This window comes from Pyxicephalus adspersus, chromosome 3, assembly GCF_032062135.1.
Source record: "Pyxicephalus adspersus chromosome 3, UCB_Pads_2.0, whole genome shotgun sequence".
NCBI lineage: Eukaryota > Metazoa > Chordata > Amphibia > Anura > Pyxicephalidae > Pyxicephalus > Pyxicephalus adspersus.
The window spans coordinates 56,930,067-56,950,851 of record NC_092860.1 but is presented as its reverse complement, the minus strand read 5'-3'; positions in this window follow the sequence as shown (position 1 = coordinate 56,950,851).

Here is a 20,785-nt window from a genome sequence, read left to right as displayed (position 1 = left end):
CAAGGTAATGGTAAATATCTGTTCATGAACTATGGCTATACTGCCACCTATGGATGAATTGGAGGATAGGTACAAAATTATTAAAGTGGAATTGTAGCTCCACAAATAAAAAATGTAAGCAGGCAGGAGTTTTATATTAGAAGGTACGGACTATGTCTATACATTCCTGCCTTTTTACTGCACATGTGTAGCTCAATGTACAATGCTGATGCCCAGTACCCCTGGGGAACACAAGCAACACTACGTCATTCCAATCTGGTCAGTCAAAATAGGTGAAGGTTCAGAACCCAGTGGAAGACCAGATGAAGATAGCAACACCCGCAACAGAGTGAGGGCTGGTGAGTATATTAAAACACAAGTCAGGCAAGTTTATTTTATTGCAAAAGGGACATTGCTGTCCCTGCAATTCAAATCCTGCCTGCTCATAATTATTAAATTCCATTAAAAGGCCAAACCCTAGCTGCCAAAAATTTACCTATTATGCTCAGTTTAGCTTTATATGCTCAAGGAGTTATGACTTGATCAAAAGAGATTTTCCAGTCAAAAGCTGTTGGTGGATGTCTGATGTTTTAGTGCAGGTCCGAGTGTCTCTGCTAAATATGTCAACCCAAATGTTTTTACAAATGTGTGGATTTGTGTCATTGTTTTATTTACTTTCAATTAACTAATGCAGAAAAACAATGATAGTAGTGAGACAAATTTGCTTTAGATGCTCTCCGATACAGTACATTACCTTTCAATTAACTGGTTTGTCTCTACAGATATCTTTACATGAGTTTGGGTGTTCACTGCAGACACTATGGCCCTGATTCACTAAGCAAAATCAGAAGCTCGCTCGCGCATTCGTATTCGCGATCCGAAATCGGAAGCCGTCTTTCTAATGGCACACATATTACCCTTAGCCCTAAAAAAAAAAAGGTTTGTGCTGTTCAAATGTTTAAAACATCTATATGCGCTAAGAAAAAAGCATATTTTAAAATCACTTGTTTCTTTCCTGTTGGGAAAGAGTTAACCAAGTTCAGCTCCTCTACATAGGCGCCTATCTAAAGGCTTACGATGCCCGATCTGAGGAGCCACCTCGGGGTAAGTCTTGCGACTTTCCGCGCGCGAAGCCTCGGCTTTGCCATCGGACTAGATTTTCCCACAAAAGTCACAAGCACACACATGTTCTTGTTTGTTTCTTATACATATATATGTGTATGTGTGTGTATATATATATATATATATATATATATATATATGCATATAGAAAATACTTTTAACAATAAATCTTCCCCAACTTTATTTCATTTTTTTAATTAATAGAATATCTATTTACTGGTGTACAAATCTAACGGATCATATCAATCAATGATAATGAAATGTCCAATCGCAAAAAAAAACCAAACAGCCAATTTTGATAGACTGCGCAAGTGCTAATTGCAAGTGAATTACCTGTGCACTTAAATTTGAGCATATATAAGGGTGTGTTTTAACTTGCTTTTTCCTTTTGTCTTTTTCTTTTCTTTGAGAGGCTGTTGTTTTGCGTGTTATCCTAATTAATCTATGTTGCTGCATTTGATACCTTGCTTACCATTTAGCACAATAGCTTCTTTTTTATTTTTTTTTTACTTTGAATGTTTTAATGTCCATTTTGCAATTTTGAAGTCAATGTTAATGCTATGTTATTGTGTTTGTGGCCATATTGTTTGATTGCAAAATCCTGCTTTTATTACCACTTTGAAATGTTTGTCCTGCATAAATATTTTCTAATCCAGTTTTCCACCCTTGATAGGGCAAAATTGCATATTGGTCTGGTAAGCATTTATTGAATGCAAAATTTGTTGGGCCATTTTGATGGTGTTTTTTTTTTGGTTTTGATGTATTTTTATATTTTATTGTGACCTTTTAGGAAATGTTTCTTTTTAATAAAGTTGTTTCTAAAATGTTGTTTGTTATGTGATCTCCTTTCCAATCTCCCAGGACACACAGTTTAAAAAGACAATTGTGATTGTTTTTAAGATGTTCCTTTCTTTGAATTATTTGTAAAGCTAAAAACAGCACAATTGTCTTATTTGTTTGATGCGCATAGTTGTCTTAGTTGTTTGATGTGCATAGTTGTGCGCCAAACTTCAAGAGCATGTAGCTCATAGTTGTGCGCCACAGCAGACCTGCTACGTGCGCCTGAACTGTTTATCGGTTGAAAAATGCACCGCACTTTTGCACAGTCCTCATTAAGGTAGGTTTGTATTTTTTTTGTGTATTTTGCATGATTTGCTTCGTATGCACTCATGTATGTATAGACATGAGTGCACATAAAACCAAACCTGTATGTATGTATTTAGATATACATAGAAAAGAGAAATTAGAAGAAGAAATAGGCAAAAAGGGCTTTTTGGTCCCTATTGCTTCACATTGAAATGATTGCCTATTTCTTCCTATGATTTCGGATATCATGGGCTTGGCTACAAGCAACATCCATGGAGGATATTGCTTCTGGTTAAAAGAAGGAATCCACCTTTATGTGCTTCCACTACCAAGCTGAGGTGAGTAAGTCAATTATATATAGTGGGCCAAGATCTAAAATGCCATTCAAATCTGCAAAAACACCCTGAAGGGATGGAAAAGCTAAAAAAAAAACAGGCACAAAAACATTGCAGCAACAGATGAAGCTAACAATCATGAGGATTACAAAAAATCACATCAATGCATACCATCCAAGCAAACTTACACACACACACACACACACAAACCAGTCCAGTTAAAATAGTACTAATTAAAATGCATATTTATTGCATAAGTGTATGCACAAGTGAAAGCACTAAATGTTCCTTAATACATGTATTGTAACATGTTTGCTTATAATCCTTTACTAAAATATTTGAGTCAAACTGGAACGAAATTTTTATGAGGTCACAAATGTTTGTTCACAGATTTCTTTACACTCATACTATTGTGTGATGACATATTTGAAAGTGCCACTTAGTATATATCCAGCTTGATAGAAATGAGTTTGCAGTGTTGCAACTAAAAGAAAAAGTAACAAGTGCAACAAATGTAACTATAAATGAAGCAAGTTTGTGATGAAGTAGAATGTAACATAAAAAAAAGTAACACAAAAAAAATCAAGCATTAAAGATTCAAATTGACCTGTAAAATGGACGAGAACACAGAACAGCGGTGTGCGCTAATCAGTTGCTATCACCTCATCATTGAGGTTAACATCTTCTGAATTGCGCAGCTGAAAATTAATCGCCTTAATTGGCGTATTTGCGATCCTTGCGGGGGAAACTGGCAGGCGAGTTCACTAGAACTCGGGCTCGACTCGCGGTAATAGACTTTGCCGTCCGGTGCGTACGTGCATTTCATCGATGAATCAGGCTGTATACCTTGAAGTCATCTATGCTTGGCTTTGCCATACACTATTAAATTATATACAAGGTATGGTAGAATCAAATATGTGATGCCAAATTCGGTAGATAATTGTTATCATACACCTTAGTTTCACCTTGAATGGGAAATAAAGGACCTTTAGAAGGCTGTAAGTAAGGCCAGAAAATCAGGATAGCTCTGGTGCACTTGGCCTTTGAATCGGGGGAGTTGCAGCCCGAGACCAAGTGTGGTTCAGACAGAAAGGCTGTGTGAAGCATGTGAGCTAAGACATAGTCTTCCACAGTTTAGGCCTGGTAGACCAGCATCTCTGGAGAGAGCGTCAGAAAGCCAGGAGACAAAATTTTTATTGTCAGACTGTGGATCAGTGGTCGCCAGCCTTTCCGACCTCACGGACCACTAAATTCATAATTTTAAATCCCATGGTCCATTTTCCAAGTTTTTAAAAAAGACAACTACTTTTGTAAAATAATGATCCTCCTAATGGATCCTGAGAAGGACTGTGGAGGTTCTGATTCACTGATCAGCTCATTATTAAGTAAAGTAATACTATTGTTACTATTATATGCAAAGTATTTGTTTGCCTTTTCTCACTCATTATGGGTTTATTTCAATAAAATTTAGGACCAAACAAGAAATGATAAATTAAGAAAAAGAAGGGGCTTCAAGGCTATTTTTTAGCTTTGAAGCCCCCTTCTTTTTCCTTCATAATTCATAAATGTTGCATTCAACAGGGGTGGCCACTACAAATCTATATATATGAAATTGTATGTATGTATGCATCTTCCACCATCACTTGAAAATGCATGGAGACATTTGAACCAAACTTGCTATACATCTGTCTGAGACTCATGTGAGTGCACCAGTCATCTTTGTACAGGCAAAAAAAATGAAACAACACCATAGACAAGAAAATTCCGAGGACAGGAATAGAAGACTTGCCACGCTGCGTGAGAGAGCTACTACATCTAGAGCTTCAGAGACAGTAAAACAGCATGAGGCCCAACTACAGGATAAGAGAGATAGAGCTACTACATCTACAGCTTCAGAGACAGTACAACAGCATGAAACCCAAATACAGGAAATGAGAGAAAGAGCTACTACATGTAGAGCTTCAGAGACAGTACAACAGCGTGGGACCCGACTACAGGAAATGAGAGAAAGAGCTACTACAGAGCTTAAGAGACAATACAACAGAGTGAGACCCGAGTACATGAAATGAGAGAAAGAGCCAACGGGAAAGACTACCACAAGAACTTTAGAATAACACATCAGCAAATACCCAGAAAAAAAAAAATATACGGTGAAGAACACCAATTTTTGTAGCGGGAATTTTTAGGCCAATATCAACAGCATATGTTATAAAAATAACTAAATTTTATTAATATTCACATTAAAAGGCTCATTTCAAATACATAAAACCACATAAAAACCATTAATATTATACACGATAATCTCTCCTTTCATAATGTCCCTGTGAGGGATACATTCTGGGCTAATTCTCTAAGCTATTCGCGCAAACATCCGCTTCCTCAGAAGAGTGGAGAGAGAATCTACAACCATAAAAAAAATTACATTGTTAATCAATAAATTATTACTACATTAACAGAAAAAAATACATTAAACAAAACATATTATACACTAATGTACCTGATGCTTGTGTTTTAACAACACTTTCTGTTAGAATGAGTAGTGGGGAACAGATCGGTAGTCATGGCAGTGAAGCTGTTATCTGCTTTAATCTGGTATCAATCTGGTATCAACATAAATATGATAACAGTTTCAATTATCCATCCCATCATGTTTTACATGTTTAATAGTTCGTAATAACCCATTATTGCCCACTTTATATGGATTTCAAACAAATATTAATACAATTTTGTTATTTTTATAACATATGCTGTTGATATTTGCCTAAAAAATCCAGCTACAAAAATTAGTGTTCTTCACCGTATATTTTTTTGTTTTCTGGGTTCAATAAGGGATGTGGCCTGTGTGGATGTGATATATAACATTTGTATACGTGGAAATCTTCTTTGTACACCAGCAAAAACCTCAGAGTCAAAGCATTTTCTTAATAACATCAGAAAATACAACTCATGTTTCCAAATGACATCGTTAGGCGCCACATCAGTTGTTCCATAGCCTGGATTTCCATCCACATTCACGGTACAAAGGCACATTTACCATAAAGCAGGATTGATACTTCAGCTGCCAGATCAACCACCAAAATTTCTACAATTATATTTTTTTGAAAACAAATTATTAGAAACTGACTAGAGGTGCACATACATCTCAGAACCAAAATGTCAGATTGCCTTAAAGTTACAAAGGATGTTTTATGAGCACAATGTTGTTATTAAAACCTTTAAAACAGCATTGGAAAATATGCCAATGGATGAATATAAAGTAGTCATAAAAACAACCAGAACCATGAAACAACTAGCAAAAAAGTTTCAGCCGTGGATTTCTATGCATACAGAATAATGGTTCAAGATACCCAACAGAACCACATATTGAACTGCAGACAATTGTTTCATCAATTCATGGTTGATATGTATGAGTGAACATCTTCTTTACAATTGTCTACATTAAGAGATAGAATGGTAGCTAGAAGATAGGGAGGGGTCTAGTGAGGGTTTCTTCAAGATAGGGGGAATTATGGCATGTTTGAAAGCAGAAGGGTATATACCAGTAGAAAGGGAGAGGTTGAATAGTTTAATAGAAGAATGTCATAGTCTTGTACCTGTTTTGAACTGTCAAGGAACCCCTGATTTGATGCACAGTATACAATACAATGCTATAATTGTAGGAGTAAAAAATAAATATTAGATCTGGGACAAAATACATTGCTTCTGAAAAACTGGCTAACTGGTACAGGAATAAGTCAAACTGTCAAGGAGAAAAGGGAAAAACATGGAACATCACTTTAGAGTAAAACAGAACTAACAGTCAACAAGGCATTGAAACCAGGCACAAAAGAAGAATGTAACATGTAGAAACATGGAGAAGAAATTGGAAGGACAGCAAAAGAGGTTGAATGATTCATGAGAAAGTTTAATGTTTTACAATAGGACAGAAATTGTATTTTTCTCCAGAAAAAACTCCACACATTGTGTGTATATCCATTAGTAGCCATTATGTGAGCAAAGAGATAGTTGGCAGCAACATTATTGCGCCCACTCATGTTTATTTGATAACACTGGGGAACACATTTTTTGTTAAGGTAGATCTTACACTTGTTTTTTACAAATTTTTGGATGGTGAATCCAGAAATGACCCCAATTTATTTGCTATCACATCCAGTGTTTACGATACAGGGTACCCTCCATTTTTTTCACTTAGCAAAATAAAACATACAAATTTTACATACAATGAAAAAGTAATGAAATAATAACTTGAATCTACTGTTTTTTTTTATTTCTTTTGTTCATACAAAGGATAATGTTAAGGTAAAAGTAAAAATTTACGCTTAAAGCTTTTCCTGAAGTGTTCAGTGCTAGGACAATCCCGCTGGATGCTCCAACAGTAGACAGCCATCATATGTACATCCCACCTACCCTGATGCCGTCCTTCCATGACCTTCAAATCTTGGTGGAATTGTTCACCTTGCTCATCACTGACTGCACCAAGGTTTTCCAGGAATTTAGAAAGATGGCTATGCAGAAAATGCACCTTGATGCTCATTTAGCAACCATGAATTTTTTAGCTCTCCAGGAATTTCTGGACAATTTCTGTGTAATTATTTGCTAGTGTGTTTCCAAGAATGTCCTTGACAATGGCTTTGAATGATAACCAAGCATTCTTTTCGATTTCTGACATTGTCCTGATGAAAAGTTCATCTTTGATTATCTGCCGATACTGTGGACCATCAAACACACCGGCCTTTATTTTTTCAAATGACAGGCTAGAAATTGCCAAAATGAGGTACCTGAAACAGTCTCCTTCAGTTGGCAAAGCTTTAACGAACTGCTTCATCAGACCCAGTTTCATGTGCAGAGGCAGGAATATAATCAACAAATGGCTCATGTAGAATGTTTGGATCACCTGGTTTTAGTGCAGATCTTGGAGACCAATTCCTTTCCACCCATTGCCTCTCACAAGCTCTGCTGTCCCACATGCACAGATAACAGGGATACTTGGTGTATCCATGTTGCTGACCAAGAAGGAAGCATACCATTTTAAGGTCAACACAGATGACCCAATTGTGTTGGTGATATTGGAACAACTCAATGACTCTCTTTATGTCTGCATATTCTTCACAAAGAGAAACTAAATGGCCATTTGGGACTGACCCAAATATATTGCCATTGTGAAGGAGGACACACTTTAACCTCCGCTTTGAGCTATCGATGAATAGTCGCCATTCAGTTGAGTTATAGGTTGGAATTCCAAATTCCTCCATGAAACCAGGTATGTTATGGAAATACATAAAGTCAGTTCTAAAGTACTGCAGAAATGCAATTTCTCTGGTTCCAAAATACGATACCTTAGTTCCTTCAAGTAAGTTTTTCTCATGCAGTCTTGGTGCTAGGAGTTCTACTAGCCTTCTTTCGATAGTCCCACATCACATGCCAAATCACTCAACTCATGCTGATCAAATCCCTTACGAACAGAGTCCTCTTCAATTTCAAACTCTTCATCGTTGTTGTCACCTTAGTCCATCACCATAATCATGTTTTTCAGGAGAGGGTAATGTAACAAAAACCGGCACCGGGATTTCATCTGAATGAGCCACTGGGCGTATAGCCGATGGTAGTGTAGGGTACTCTATGTTACATTTATTTTTCTTGTTATATCCTGAAGTTTTCACTATACAAAAGTACAGACACTGAAATGATCTCCTGGCTCTCGCCAAACCATAGGTATACCAAATAGCATCTTATCATGTGTTCCCTTTGTCCACATCCGTAAACCCTCGACACACTGTTTGTACACCTTATGAGGGGCTCAAGACTTATCTTGATCACCAAGTTTAAATTTAAATTATGCCAAATAGACTTGCTCTACAAATGTGCTGATGTTTGCCCTTTGACTGGGAATGGTGAAATCTGCTACACATACATCAAAATGAATCAGGGTTTTTTAGGTACTTACGGTGAGAAAAAGCAGAGCCAGACGTGATCTGAATGAAAGGAAATATGTGTATAGGTAGAAAAATAAATTTTGTTTTTTCACTACGTAGAGCAGCACACAACTTCTGACCACACTGTCTTGCGTGTAAATGAATAGCCTATGCAAATCCACGCTACAGTAATCGCATTAGCCTCCTGGGCGGTAACCCCGATTGTGACTCAGGGTAGAAAAAAGATGCTAAAAACGGTAACCCCGAGTGTGACTAATAGGTAAATTTATGGGGAAAAATAGTAAACCAAGTCTTACCTGATCCGCCGGCGTCCCGCGTCGTCTTTCGCATCTTCTTTCCTTCTATGCATCTTCTTTCTTCGGCGTCTTCTGCACACGATGAGTCACCGGGAAGTTCCTGGTGACGTTGGTGCATGCATACGTTGCCAGCGCGGGAAATTCAAAATCCATTTGTATTGCATTAAATACAAAATAACTGTATTGAATGCAATACAGTGGATTTTTATGTGTAACAGCAGTACATTGTCTTGCATGAACATTTATTTTACAATATAATATAATAGTATAAGTATATTGTTTATTTTTAATAAAAACCTTTAAAAAATTTAAAAATATATATTTTTTTAATTTATTATTTTGACATGATTTTGTGTTTCCAACTTTTTTTTAAACTCATACTATATTATACCGTAAAATACATTTTCGTGAAAAACAATGTACTGCTTTTAGACATATAAATCCAGACAGAAATGAACCTCTCAGGAGCGGTAGAGAAAAAACCTGACGTGATAGAGAAGAAAACTAACCGTACTTTCAGAATCAGCATACCTATTTTAGTAAAATAGTAAATATAGTAAATAAGCTTAAAAATTGTCAAGTCAAGAAAAAATTTGCTTAAAATTGTTTCCCAGTGTAATGCTTTGATCATTTTGAATTTCCATTTTCAGTAAAAACAATTATGTGTGCCAGTTTTTAGACAACTTATCTGTGATCAATATTGATGTAATGTTTGATAATTTTTTATGGAGTTGTAACAAGTGTAAAAAAGATGACAGACACACTCCATTAATCTGTGACAAACTCAAAACTTTACTGATCCCAGGTGAACTAAGGTGATCACAGAACGGGCATTACAGAACATTCCTTCACATTTCTCTTGTTTGTAGGTTGTAGATTTAACTCCACTAAGGGGCAAATGCCTGAGTGTGTGTGTCCTGTGATCACTTTAGTACACCATTTTTCTTTGTGCTTGGATGTGGGGTGGTGACAGGACCCATTGTCTAGCCTGCACCTGTTGCTGGTTTTTGTTTTTGGTCAGTAAGTTTATGTACTGATATCAGAGACAGCCCAGCAACCAACATTTTCAGTAGGAGGCCAGCAACAGCAGCACTTATATCTCCTGACAAGTGTTCTAAAATCTTGTTAACATGAGACATATAGATTAATTAGGGGTTAAAGTGAGCATACAATTACCAAATTCTCCAAGACAAGTGAAATATCCTTTGCAGAGTAACAATTTACTTTGCTAAGTGAAAAGGGTTGGTAAATTAAACCCACCGTGTCCGCGACAGGGTTTACAGGTTTATATGGCAAGTGGCTTTGTCACATTGGCCCTATTCAAATTATCATGTATTCATAAATATTCCAAAAGGACAGATAATACATTTTGCCAAAATAATGCATTCAAAATAAATAAGAAAGTATAGCTATTTTGAATTTTGCAATTTTTACAATGCTTTCAAAAAATAGATTCAGTACCAAAAACTGGCCACAAGAGGGCGGACAAAATCTTAGCAAGCACAGCAAGCAAAAAAAAAAAAGAATTTCAGACGCTGCTTCTATTCACCAGGTCATGTTTGAGACATCAACAAGCATTTAGGGCAGGGGTGTCAAACTCAAAACACACAGTGGGCCAAAATGAAAAATTTGGACAAAGTTGCAGGTCAAACTCGATATCTATTAAAAAAAATACCCACAATTAGGAAAGGTTGCTAATGAATGTCAACAGAGGAGGGAGTGCTTGTGAGTCCAGATTGACGCGCCAGCAGAGCATTTGGGGATTTCGTAGTATTAGCGGTGAATGTAGTGTCTACCAGCGGGCCAGCTCTAGTAGACATTTGGTATTTACTTGCGGGCCAAATTTTATTCCAGCGCGGGCCAAGTTTGTCCCACTGGCCTGAGTTTGACACCCCTGATTTAGGGGAAAGTAGCGATATGATGTAAATTGTGTACAGAATTCTTCTGTAGATTAGGTTTAGGTAATGGTAGCCTTGGTGTACTAAAAAACACAGTAGACACACACACAATAGTTAGTATAGCCATGTTTATCGTATATACGTTTATCTGTACATAACAACCCCCCCCCTTCATTTCTCCATCCTCTCTCACTGGGTCTGATTTATTAAAACTCACTAGAACTGAAAAAGATAGTCTATTGTGGTTGAACTTGGGTGATTCAGCAAACCTTGACCAATTTAGTTAAGCAAAAGTACATTCTGCACCATATCTACTAAACTCTTATCCACATTTCCTCTGACTCCTTAGACTCCCTTTTCAACATTAGACCTAGCGAGTTAAAGAAAAAACATGTGCTTATCCTGTCAAGAATTTCAGGTTTTTCAGCCTCATAGTAGTTGACCTCTCTCCTCTCATCATTTACCCTCATAAGCTGTCTACCAACATAACCAGTTTTTCCTAACCAGTTTGTACCCATTCCTTAATACTTGTGCCTGCTATGTCTGAACATTTTAATACTTTTCTCTCCCAAGGTGCTCAGACAGTTGCATCCTTTATTATTATAAATTATATTATTTATATAGCAGCAACATATTACACTTTAGGTGGTACTCTTAAGCTTGTGATATTTAAGAATAATGAACATGACTATCAGACAGAGGCTGATGCTGGCAAAGACTTGGCTGGGCAAAGGCTGATTCTGGCAAAGACTTGCCTGCACACAGGCCAATATTTGCATAGAATTAGCTGAACACAGGGTAATGCTGGTATAAAATTTTCTAGATACAGCCTGCTACCTACAAAGACTTGGATGGGCATGGGCTGATGCTGGGGTAGAATTGACTGGACACACGCTAATGAAGTCAAAGACTTGACTGGACTCTGGATGATGGCAAAGTTAGCTGGATACAGGCTGGGGCTGTATGTAATTGGTTGGACACATTCTGATATGGCATAGAATTGGCTAGATACAGGCTGATTATGGTGTATAATTGTGGAAGGACACCCGCTGATGCTGATCTTGGCAAAGACTTGGATAGACACATCAGCATCAAGCCAACTTTTATAAATGATCTGTTAAAAAAAATACAATCAAATACAAATCTATTGAAGTCAACAGCATTTAAAATCTAAGACCGGTCACAGCCCAGCATCCCTGTCTAACAAGACAAGGATATACAGGGATGGGGCGGATGTGTCCCCAAAGAGTGCTCCCGTCCCACAAGTCGGGTGGGAGAGGGGCCGTCCTCTAATAGGGCTGTGATCATACAAGAAGAACTGTATATATTGGCAAATGGAGTAGGAAGGGAGAAGGGACTTTTGAATGAGTAGCAAACTTAGTTTGAAAACCCTAATAAAGGCATGATTATATAGCAAATAAAAAAGAGAGTTGGTTAACGCAATATGCGCATATGCAATAAATACTTATAGGGTAAGCAAAGTAAGCAAAAATGTAAAATATCTTGTGGTTGTATGTAAGGGGGAAAAGCATATAAATAAGAGTTTTTCCCCTTTTTTTTGACAAACATCAAAGGCAAGAAACAATGGCCCTGATTTATGAAAGCTCTCCAGGCTGGGGATAATACACTTTCAGAAGTGAAGCTGGGTGATACACCAAACCTGGAATGGATCTGGTCCAGGATTCAAAACATTTGCTAGCAAATAGCAAATAATTTTGAAAAATCCAGTCCATGTTTTGTGGATCACCCAGCTTCACTTCTGAAAGTGTATTATCCCCAGCCAGGAGAGCTTTCATAAATCAGGGCCAATATTGGACACTAGTAATCTGACATTTTTAAAGGAATGGTTTAAAGCTAAATACATCATTTAAACCCTGGTGGTGGTTAGCTTTTAATAAAAAAATCTATTTATAGCCTCTGATTGTAATAGTTTGTTGTCAAAATCCCCACCTTTAGGATTGGGGTGTACTTGTTCTAACACTGGAAAAGTGATACTGTGGGTGTCAAAATTGTGTGCAGTGCCCACATGAAACTAATCGGGGTCACCAATTTGCCATTTTTGATCGAGTATATATGTTCATTTAAAAGTTTCTTAAGGGGTCCCTTGGTTTTGCCCACATAGAATCTTCCACATGAGCATAGAATAATGTAAATAATACCCATCAATTGGCAGTTTGCATAAGATGGGGCACATTTCATCCGAATTGCGACTCCTTGTGATTGTATGTAGTATTGGTCATTAAATGTAAAGATGTTACGGGTTAGAATATAGTTCAAAGGTTTGAGAATGAAGTTGTGTCACACTTACCTCTTCCCCTTTAAAGTGCAGACGCCTCCTTCCTGCGCATGCAGGCAGTTCTGACGTTGGGCGTGCCTCTGTTTCCAAGCTTTAACAATCTTGTCCAATCCGCTGGCCAATCAGAAAATAGCCTCCTGACCAGCCCTGGCTATTTAGGTAGCTTGCACACTGCACTATGTGTTCTTGCAACAAGTCTCCACTAGTGCCGAGCCCCTAGTTCAGTGAGCTAGTACACCTGTTGCTTAAACCAGTGTTTCCTGTGTCCATCTCCTGTGTTAACCTCTCATTGTCCAGTCTGTTGGTTCCCAGCCAACTTCCCTGTGCTGTTCCAGTGTTCCTGTCTGTCTGTGGATATCCCTGCATCACCTGTGCCTCCTGTTGCTTCCAGTGTCTCCTGTGTTCCCTGTGCCTGCAGTGGCCCCTGTGTCACTGGTGTCTGTCTTCTGGATCCCATCAGCCGACTCCTCTCCAACACTTCTCCAGTAAGTTAAATCTTTCTGACCACGTAATGGATGAATTGGCTGGTCGGGAGATTCCCTTGTCTCTGCATGATCTTATTTCCTTGGCCATCCAGATAGACATTCGCTTCTAAGAGCATTTCCAGGGGAAACCTCGCCCATGCAAAGCCTTTGTCCCGCTACTGGCACCATCCTTTCAGCGGCCTCTGCAAACTCCAGCCTCCTCTGTTCCTCTGTCTCTGAAGAACCTATGCAGCTAGGCCGATCAAGGTTATCCCAAGAGGAGAAGACCCGGTGCCTTTTGGTCTCTGCCTTTACTGCGGACACAAGGGACACATTATCAAATCTTGCCCACAGAGGCCGGGAAACTTCAGGGGGGCATGCTAGGTCAGTCTTCCCTCCTCTCCAGTCAGTGACCCCCATAGCCATCCAGCTTCACCACAACTACTCCACACTTGCCCTTGAGGGCTTCATTGACTCTGGAGCAGCTGGAAATTTCATTTTAGCCACCCTCCTCAATGTGGTTTGCCAATGGGGCCATTATCACAGCCTCTGCGGTGGATGGTACCCTCCTGTCATGTGGACTAATCTGCTTTCAGACTACACTCATAGAAATGTCCATTGGTTGGTACATTAAGAGACCATAACTTTTCTTGTGCTACCTCAGGCTATCTCTGTAGTCATTCTGGGCCTCCGATGGCTGCAACAACACTCCCCAGTGCTGAAATGGTCTACTCCAGAGGTATTGGCTTGGGGCCCCTTGTGTCACTCCAAATGTCCGACCCAGCTCACACCTATTAGGCCTCTTGTTCTCTCCACTCCTGAGGTGACTATTCTCTCCACTTCTGAGGTGACTATATCAAGAAGAATCTGCAAAGGGGATTATTACGCATGTCCTCTTCCCCTGCTGGCACAGTGTTCTTCTTTGTCCAGAAAAAAGATGGGACTCTCTGGCCATGTATTGACTACCTTGGTCTGAATGCCATCACCATAAAAAACCCTACCATCTGCCACTGATTCCTGAGCTCTTTGACCATCTCCGTGATGCACAGATCTTCACCAAACTAGACCTCCGAGGTGCATATAATCTAATTCGGATCAAGGAAGTCGATGAATGGAAAACGGCATTTAACACCAGAGATGACCACTATGAGTACCTTGTGATGTCCTGTGGTCTCTGCAATGCCCCGACTGTTTCCAGCACTTTGTAAATGAGGTGTTTCGTGATCTTTTATATATTTGTGTTGTGGTGTACTTCGATGACATTTTGGTTTTTTCCTCCGACTTGTTCGAACTCCCCCAGGTGCCCCTTCTCGGCTACATTGTTTCCAAAGAGGGTCTCTCCATGGATCCTGACAAAGTTGCAGCTATTTCCAACAAGCCACTACACTGCGGCCTTAAGGCTATTCAATGCTTTTTAGGATTTACCAAATATTACTGGCAATTTATTAGGAATTATTCCACACTGGTTTACTGTTCTGACACAGAAGGATGCTGGCCCTCTGACACAGAACTGGCCCTCTGAGGCTTTTCTGGCTTTCCATGCCCTCAAGCAGGCTTTTATTTCTGGTTCAGCACTTGTTAGGCCAGATGTTACCAAACCTTTCACCATCGAGATTGATGCTTCCTCTGTTGGAGTGGGAGAAATCCTCTTCCAGACCCCCGCTGGTGCCAGACAATCCTGTGCGTTCTTTTTCAAGTAGTTATCCCTAGTGGAAAAGAACTATTCCATTGGAGACAGATAACTGCTAGCTATCAAAATAGCTCTGGAAGAATGGCGATACCTCATGGAGGGTTCCCCTCACAAGATCACAATTTTTACTAATCATAAAATCCTCCAGTATCTGCAGTCTGCTCGCTGTCTTAAACCCCCGCCAGCCCGTTAGTCTTTGTTATTTTCTTGCTTTAATTTTGTGACAACCTTTAAACCCGGTTCCACTAGCTCCCGAGAAGATACTCTATCTCGCTTCTTTGATCTACAGGATTACGAGACTGCCGTGGAACCAGAGTTTATTATTCCTCCAGCCCGCCAGAGTTTATCATTCCTCCAGCCCGCATCCTGGCCTTGACATCCATCCAGGAATCCGCTATTCCCCCTGGTAAAATCCTGGTGCCTCCCCAACTCCGCACCAAAATCTTACGTTGGGCACATGATTCCAAGCTTTCTGGCCACCCAGGCGTACACAGTACCTTTACATATCTCTCCCAACAGTACTGGTGGCCCAATCTTCACAAGGATGTGACAGATTATGCCAGGGCCTGTGCTGTCTGTGCTCAAACAAAGTCCACCTGCGCCCCTGCAGGCCCACTTTTTCCACTACCTATTCCCACAGAACCTTGGAGTCATCTATCTATGTATTTCATTGTATGTTCATTGATCTTCCTCCTTCTGATGGCTGTTTGGTCATTTGGGTGGTTGTGGATCATTTTTCCGAAATGGCCCTGTGAGATACTACTGGGGGTCGCTCATGGTAACGGGATGCTTACAGGGCAGATAAGAGGCAGCAGACTCCCAAAGTTCAAATTAACATCAGGTTTATTTGTTTAGGCAAGTGTTACAACACACTCTCCAGCACTTCACAACAAAAATAACAAACAGTAGCCCGGCTGGCCTCTGGCTACCTCACTTAGGTGCCCTCTCTTACTAACCCACATTAAATCAATATCGTTTGACTCACAGTTCCAATCTGGTTTTGCCCGCTGGCTTTCCTGGAGCTCTGTCCCCTCTCATGTGGCCTGGAACCCAGTCTGGCTCCCTTCTCCTGCCTGGAACAGATTCTGGCTCCCTTCACAGCCTGGAACCCTCTGGTTGCCTTCTCCGCCTGGAACCCTCTGGCAACCTTCAAAGCACACTCCAGCTTGCAACACAGAGGCTGATCCTCTTCCTTCAGCCTCTTGCTGATCAATTTCCTCTACTTTTGCACCTGAATGCAGGTGCACATTTACCCAGTCAGGATTGGGTTGGGCCAAGGAACCCACTCTTTCACTCCCTTGGCCGGCTCCAGGACCCTAAAAAATCAGGTTTCTTTCTAAAAAAAAACCTATCCAAACATCCTCACTTTTATTTTCCTGGAGCCGTTAATGCACTTTCCTGCCACCCTTAGTGACACTCTGTCACAGGCCCATTTTGTACCTCTTTATTCAAGAATTTTTTAGACTTCATGGCATGCCCATTCATGGAGTCAATGCCAGCCACAATTTGGCGGCCTGGTGGATTAGTGAGATTCTTATGAACTTTGTTGAGGCTGTAAAAAGGGAGTATGACTGGGTATTTCATCTATAAGAAATCTTTAGTTTTGGTATCAATGGTCCCAGATGAATTGGCCGTCTTTAATGAGTGAGTAAGATTCCTCATAATAATTTTTGGTATCAACATGGATAGGTCTATACCAATCAGTGTTCTGGGAGTATATCTTGGCACATTTGGACATATTTATGGTTGTCCAATATGACAATGTTTCTGCCTTTATCTGCTGGTTTTATAGTGATCGACTTATTTGTTTTGCAAATTTTTTAGTGCTTTCTGTTGTGTGGTGGAAAAGTGGGAGGACAGTTTTAAAGTGCTCTGATCCAGTTGTAGGATTTATTTTGTTATATTATTGACGAAAGTTTGCACGTGGGTGTTATATATGCTTGAATATATAATATGCTTGAAAACCTAGATCACTATACCTACTTGTGTAAAATTTCGTTGACGCACTGCTAAGCCTAAAAGGGGGAAACGCGTCGGGTACCATGGTCTATACGGACGGGTTTATATTCGCAAGTCGATTATATGGTTATTTATGTGTATAAAGTGATAGATGACTAATGTATAGTGCCCTACAGGGCCTAAACTAGCATTAATATCTCTTCTAAACCACAAGCTATATACTGTGGCGCACAAGATGACCATATTTTGTATTGGTAAATGAGAAAATTATCATTCATTACAATATTTTTACTTTGCCAAAAATCCTCTCTTTCCTCTCTTTATTTTCTAATCACCTTATTATTTAGGGATAAGCATTCATATCCTCTAGGATACAAAAAATGTATCCACCACACACTATTATTCTATAAATAAAATGTAAAACAGCTCCATGGTTTTAAGTTTGGCGAGTAACACATGTATGTATTTATAGAAGTGTAGTCAATGTATATAAATACATACATAAGGTAAGTGTACACTTTTATGGTTAAAGGTTTATTGCTATTTTACTGTACTTGCATACAAATGTCTTGTATCCCTTTATACTGGCTGTAAAGGCAAAACCATTGTGCAAGTACATGAAATCTATATTTAGACCTTCTTTGGATTTTGTGGTATAAATTTACCTCCGCTATGTGTGGTAAGCATTAGGCTGGTATATATAATCTGTATATATAATCTCTCAAAAATTTGTGTGTAATTCTGTAATGCCATTGGCTGAAAATTCCGGTCACTGCTTGATGCTAATATGTGCAAGGGTCATATCATGTGCATGTCTATGACCATTAAATAAATATTTGTATAAGAAAATCCAAAACCTGTTACCTAATAAACCACAGTTGCGAGTTTACCTAGGGTTAGCCTTTCAAATTCTGTACAGGATTGGCTACTCTCCATGACAATTATGTTAGGCCTTTTTTGTTCTGTTCTGTTCCTAATGTCTGTTAAGCAGTTAGAGCATACAAGGCATAACAATGCTTAGGTTTGGTTGTGGTATATTTTAATTATTACAATGCAGAGAATGACCCTACAATTCCTATTTATTTTATTTACTCTCCCATAGAGTTGCCACTTCATGACTGAATGAAGAATCAAAATGCTTAGTTTTTTCAGAGATCACCAACATCAGTTTTGCTAGTTACAGTCTAGACATCTGAAAGGGAATAACTTTTTAGCCATCACTTGTCTAAAGTTTAAGGTATACATAAACCAATAATGAGATGACAGATGTACAATCTGGCTGTTTTTGGCTGGAGCAGATCACATACTGTGATCATAAGCATACAGAAGGCACCCCTGTCCTTAATAGTCAGCTCCTGGTCGGAACAATTGATTAAAGACATTGGAAAACTTAATCTCAACTACGTCAGCCTTCATGAGTTTACTATTCATATTTATAAACTCACTGGGTTTCTGAATGCACATCTGTTTTTTTCCTGTACTAGGTAACAAGGATTACTGCCTGAAAAAGCAATTTAATGCAGACACTTTATCTAAGAACTGATAGGGTACAATGTCTCTAGGGTTTAGAGATGCCTTAACTTAGTTTATTCTTTTATTCAGTCTAGGAACATCTTTAGTAAATACCAAAAATATCTGCTGATCCTAACAAAAATTCAGTTTCTTTGCCATGTCAGCCAATAGTGTAGCGGAGGAATTCTATTCCTTCTCATTTGTATTCCTTGTGGGATCACAGAATACAGAAGGGTGTTTATGTTTCAAGATTAAACATCTACATTTACTGCTACAGTGCATAAGGCAATTTAATTTTCTCTACCTTATGAGTGTTCTTGAAAATGACTGGTCTGACATTACTAAAGCTGTGTACAGACGAGCAATTCTTGTCGTTGGAAAGGATCGTTCACGATCCTTTCCAACGACAAAGGACTACACGATGCATGAACCGTGCTGTACATACAGCACCGTTCTGCTCTATGGAGAGGGGAGGGGGAGAACGACGGAGCGGCACCCTGGTGCGTGCTCTCCCCCTTCACTTGCATTAGGATCGCTCGTCGTTCGTGGATCCACCAGGACGGATCCACGGACGATGAACGATGCCGACTGTACACACGCCAGATTCTCGCTCGATATCTGGCGAGAAAAATCTGACGTGTGTACGCAGCTTAAGACTCCTATTTGTTTTACTGGCAAGGCACAATAAAGCTTAATAGGACAGCACAACGATCACATGCAAAATGTAGCATGCTATAAACCGATGAAGTTCCAGTTTCAGCCATGCGTCAGAGATTTAAATCTAAATGTCGGTTATTGCTAATTGTTTTGCCTATTTGAATAAGCCTAAATGAATAGAAAGAGGGCAATGTTGATTAATGATTTTTCTGAAAGGCCTGTTTTTTTTTGTTTTTTTTTTTCTCCCAACAATGGTGAGAGAAGACAGTGGTGGATCTGTCACATACCTTACAGTCCTCTCCTGTTTATTTTCCTGAAACTCTTTGTGTGAATGCTTTCCCGTTTAGATTGCAGGCACAGATGGAGGGAGAAACTAAGCTGAGGAGGGTTGTACAGTTTTCAGGTGTTCTTTCTGTCTTTGAAGTGGTGTCTCAAAGGTCAACAAGTTCACATAGTAGCTACAATAAACATTAAATATTTCACATTTTTAGGCTCCAGCTCCAGACCAAACATATTAACTTCCTGAGAGTGACCAGGTCTCTACACTACCACACCCCACCATATTTCCCCTGCTTAGTGTACAGAACCTGTGTGATCTTTGCTACAAATGTTTCAAGTGCATAGATAGGGTGGGGAAGAATAGGAACTCATGCCAGGTTTTTACTGCTTATTGGGACTCTGTTGGTGAGAATGTCCCATTAGTTGAGGTTTGTTCACACCAGAGCTTGCATGATAGTATGTAGTGTGATCCCATGCTGCAATGGGATTGCAAAGCAGCAATTTTACCAACTTATATGTAATGAAGCCATGTTGTTATACCTTACAATATTTCAGAAAGCACCCCGGAAAAAGCTGACATGTCCTCCTTTTTTCACCACACACTAATGCTGCATGTTGGTGTGAAAAAAAGCTACATGAAGTATGGCAAACTGCACTGGGACTGCACTGAACAATGCTGACCAAAGTTTCTGGTGTGAATTAATGTCCCTGACTGTTAAGTTTACCAGACAGAAAAGAAGAAAAAACACAAGAAGAAAAAATTTGAAGTAAAATTCTTCTTTCTCTATTGAAAAACTAAAACAAAAAAATTGGTCAAACCTGGAAAACCTTGAAATCCTAAACAAACAATTGTGTAAAATGAGAACCTACCTGGCAAGATACCAACTAGATAGAGGTTAGCACTAGAATGTCCAGAGTTGGCCCACACTTATGGGTGCCCTTTTATTTTTTTTAGAACTTTAGTTGTACTCCAGCTTCCAATATTTTTGCCTTGAGATATGCCAGTATTGGAGACCATCTGTACCAACAATATCAAGTACAAATTTCATTGCTGGATTGTCCCCTAATGCCTTCTCTTCCGATTCAATCCCCCCACCCCGCTATACAATTTTGGATCTATCCAAATATCCGGCTTTTTATTTCTGTTGGGTGGAAAAAATATACTGTAAGTTTGTGCCGTACAGCAGTTACACTGCAGTGTCTATTCTCTCAATACACATCTAAAGTGGAATTGGTTAATTCTGTTGTAACTATACAATACTTGAGATATTTTAACAGC